At 35.1% G+C, this 4,841-nt stretch overlaps 1 pseudogene; it reads right to left on the bottom strand.

Annotated features, from left to right (window-relative positions):
* Positions 1-3,234: 3,234 nt before the first annotated feature.
* Positions 3,235-4,615, bottom strand: LOC105550207 (annotated as a pseudogene).
* Positions 4,616-4,841: the final 226 nt, after the last annotated feature.

Genomic DNA, 4,841 nt, shown 5'->3' with positions numbered 1-4,841 from the left:
AGTCTCTGCATGTATCAAAATATTACCTATACCCCATAAATATAAACAAACAGTATGTGTCAATAAAACATTTAAAAATATGTAATTACATGTCTGCTGAGATAGTCTAGAGGAATAGGCATTCCAGTAGTAAAGAAAATAAGAATACCAGATCTGGGTTTCTAAATATTATTCTCTTCTTATAGGAAACAAAGCCTCTTGGAGAAATTGCTGTTCCAAGGGTGTAGAGCATGGATGGTAAAAGATTAGCATGAAATACCTTGCTATGGCAAAAAACGAGAAAGTACTCAAAAATCGATTGGGACAGGACAAAAATGTATAGGACTCTGCTTGAGTTGTCATTAATAGTTACAAAAATACAGTTAGATACAATGAATAAGATCTAGTATTTGATAGGGCAACAGCGTGACTACACTGAACAGTAATTTGTAGTGCACTTTAAAATAACTGAGAGGGAATGTTTGTAACACTAAGAAATTATGAACGCTTGAGTTGATGAATTTCCCATTTATCATGATGTGATTATTACACAGTGTATGGCTATCAAAATATCTCATGTTTCCCATAAATATATATACCTACTGTGTACCCATAAACATTAAAAACTAAAAGAAAGGAATGAAAAAAAGAAATGACAAGATAGCTATTCTATTCATATTTTATGGTGAAGACATCAACCCATTTAATAGACAGAACACTTCATATAAAATATTAACTAGAAAAAAATAAACTATCAACAATATGATTTAATCTTAACATTTTAAAAAGCAAACACTGGGACACTGTAGACTCTAAAAAATATTTGTTTTCAGCAGGTTTGTGAAATAAATTTTAGTCATACTAACAATCAATTAAAGGAAGTTCGCTATTTCTTCCAAATGGAATCTAAATGTGAATACATCTTTTGCCTTCTTCATATTATTTCAATATTTAATCTTAACATAATAGTAGCAAAATCTCGTATAGTTCTATTTAAAGGCTGTCATACAAAAATCATTTAATCCCAACATCAACACTATCAACTGATACTATTGTTTCCTTATCTGTAAAGATGAAGAAACTGAGACACAGCAATTTTTGCAAATTATGCAGCTAGATAATGACAGCACCGGGAACGGAGTGAAGGCTATCTCATCCTTGATTTTAGGCTCTTAACTATTCTGTTGTTTGGCTTTTAGTAATTGTGGTAATTATGTAATAACATCTTCAAAAAACTACTCATCAACAGCTGCATTTCCCCTAAAAACCCTGGATAAGGAGTTATCTGTACCTTTGAAAACGTAAGAGTATCAGAATCCTCATTCATTTATCAGGACCTAATTTGCTTCTGTAACCACTATGCATTTTGGAAATCCATTAAAGCTATTCTCGCTCATCCAAAAAAATGGAAAATGACCTACTAATAAGCAAAGGTGACTTGTGTTTTTCATATACTGCAAAAATTATTATTAACTGAATTTTGTAATGTTCCAAATCTGATGCAAAGGATGTACTCATTAAATTGAATCATTAACTTATAAACTTTATAGTGACAATACTTATAAACTAATTGTTTAAAACAGCCTAAATGATATTTAATTATATGTTCTTCCATCGAATTTGAAAACTTCTGGAGATATTTTAAAGCAGAATACAGTTTAATTTTCTCTAAAATGAACAAATATGGCTTTAAAATTATCAACATAATTATTCTGCCACTATCTTTTAAATATACCAAATAATCTGAAAATATATTTCTTAATTTCGATATTTGCATCACTGAAATTAAAATGACAAAAATAAAGACAATGTATATTTATATACTGTGTATATATAATATATATACACAGTATATAACTGTCAATGTAAGTTGAAACAATCACAAACCAATGAATATCAACCAACTAAAGCATCTTTATTTGGGAAGCTTTTTAACCTAGGCACTAACACAAAGATTCACAACATTCTTCTTACATGCTTTCAAATTTATTCCTTTATGAAATAATTTTCTTCTGAAAATGTTATCAGTGGACTCAAACTCATACATACCTTAGAAGAAAGAAGTATCAAAGGTGATAGGGGGTTTTATTGACAGGAAAAAAGAAGATACATTTTTCTTTTCACAACACACTTATCTTCAGCATGTACTCCAAAAACATTAATTATATAAATTGTAATATATATTTATAATACATAAATTTTATAAATCTAATTATGGTTAAAACTCTATGAAAAAGATAATACTTATAAAATCCCAATATGACAGTTATTGATATAAATTTTTAAAATAAAATAAGCACAATTCATCAAGACAAAATAAAAATACATGAAAAAAATGTACATAAAGTTTTAAATAGCAAAAAATACATGGAACTGAAGAAACCCATGGAGGTGTGAACAAACATTTTAACATGAAATATTCACATTCATTGTAAAAAAAAGTTAAATATTAAAAACATTCAAATTACAAAATTAAAAATATTTTTATGAAAAACCCTAATGAGTATTTATTTTATTTAATCATTAGATTTTTTTTTTTCTCATTAAACATTTATAGTGGGTCTCAAAATTCTGTGACAGATTTTTGGTCAAGTTGTTTCCATTAAAAAGTATGTGAATTGCTGGCCGGGCGCAGTGGTTCACACCTGTAATCCCAGCACGGTGGGAGGCCAAGGCGGGCAGATCACGAAGTCAGGAGATTGAGACCATCTTGGATAACACGGTGAAACACCGTCTCTACTAAAAATACAAAAAATTAGCCCGGCGTGGTGGTGGGCACCTGTAATCCCAGCTACTTGGGAGGCTGAGGCAGGAGAATGGCGTGAACCCGGGAGGCAGAAGTTGCAGTGAGTCAAGATTGCACCACTGTACTCCAGCCTGGGCAACAGAGTGAGACTCTATCTCAAAATAAATAAATAAGTAAGTAAATAAATAAATATATAAGTATGTGTATACCTATGGAACAAACCTGCATTTTTCTGCACATGTATCCCAGAAGTTAAAGTATAATTTAAAAAAAAGAGAGAGAAAAAAAATACCGATTTTAAAAACTAATAACTTAAAACTGCCACATGAAAAAAGAGAATCAAAGTGGTCCACAAAACTTTTTCCTTTCCTTCTGAAGATTTTACAATGCATTGTTATCATTAACCAGTCTTCCACTATTAAACTTAAATGGTCAATTCAAACAAACAGCCCTGAGACCATTCTTCCACCACTGATTAAAACCGGGATGGCTGGTATTAGGGTTAATACTCATTTAGCCTTCTGAGCCTTCTGGGCAGACTAGGTGACTTTACCATCTCCAGCAGCCTTCTTGTCCACTCTTTTGATGAAACTCAAGAGCAACTGTCTGTCTCATATTATGAACAGCAAAGCCACCCAGAGGTGGATAGTCTGGGAAACTCTCAACACAAATGTGCTTGCCAGGAACCATATCAATGATGGCAGCATCACCAGACTTCGAGAATTTAGGACCATCTTCCACCATTTTACCAGAACGGTGATCAATCTTTTCCTTCAGCTCAGCAACCTTGCGTGCAATGTGAACCATGTGGCTATCCAGTACAGGGGCACAGCCAGCGCTGATTTGGCCTGGATGGTTCAGGATAATCACCCGAGCAGTGAAGTCAGCTGCTTCAATTGTTGGGTCGTTTTTGCTGTCACCAGCAACACTGCCACAATAAACATCCTTGACAGACACATTGTTGACATTGAAGTCCATGTTGTCCCCAGGAAGAGCTTCACTCAAAGCTTCATGGTGCATTTTGACAGATTTTACTTCAGTTGTAATGTTGACTGGAGCAAAGGTGACCACCACACCAGGTTTGAGAACACGTCTCCACTTGGCCAACAGGAACAGTACCAATACCACCAATTTTGTAGACATCCTGGGGAGGCAGGCACAAGGGCTTGTTAGTTGGATGATTTGGTGGTAGGATGCAGTCCAGAGCTTCAAGCAACGTGGCTCCACTGACATTGCCATCCTTATGGGTGACCTTCCATCCCTTAAACCAAGGTATGCTAGCAGTTGGCTCCAACATGTTGTCACCATTCCAACCAGAAATTGGCAGAAATGCTATTGTGTCGGGGTTGTAGCCAATTTTCTTAATGTAGGTGCTGAATTGATTGCCTCATATCTTTTCTAGCTGTAGGGTGGCTCAGTGGAATCAGTTTTGTTAACACCAACAATTAGTTGTTTCACCCCCAGTGTGTAAGCCAGAAGGGCATGCTCTCAGGTCTGCCCATTCCTGGAGATGCCAGCTTCAAATTCACCAACACCAGCAGCAACAATCAGGACAGCAGAGTCAGCCTGAGATGTCCCTGTAATCATGTTTTTGATGACGTCTCTGTGTCCTGGGGCATCAATCATAGTCATGTAGCACTTACTGGTCTCAAATTTCTACAAGGAGATATCAATGGTGATACCACGTTCACACTCAGCTTTCAGTTTATCCAAGACCCAGGCATACTTGAAGGCGCCGTTTCCCATCTCAGCAACCTCCTTCTCAAATGTTTCAATGATTCTTTTGTTGATGCCACCGCATTTGTAGATCAGATGGCCAGTAGTGGTAAACTTGCCCAAATCTACATGTCCAGTGACAACAATGTTGATATGAGTCTTTTCCTTTCCCATTTTGGCTTTTAAGGGTAGTGTTCATGACACCTCTGCTCTGGCAGCAAACCCGTTGCAGAAAAGGGAGATAATTATTTTTTAGTACCTAGGTATGCTGAACACTGAAGTAGGAATGAGACCCTATAAAGTGGTGAGCTAAAGAGACATGCTCCCTACAATCAAATAATTTATATTTTAATGTACATATTAAGAATGTGAACAGCTGAATAAATATATAATGAACATT

Source organism: Mandrillus leucophaeus, unplaced genomic scaffold (assembly GCF_000951045.1).
Source record: "Mandrillus leucophaeus isolate KB7577 unplaced genomic scaffold, Mleu.le_1.0 Scaffold47, whole genome shotgun sequence".
NCBI classification, from domain to species: Eukaryota; Metazoa; Chordata; class Mammalia; order Primates; family Cercopithecidae; genus Mandrillus; species Mandrillus leucophaeus.
The sequence above is the reverse complement of the archived record's forward strand: the minus strand, read 5'-3'. Positions and strand labels throughout refer to the sequence as shown.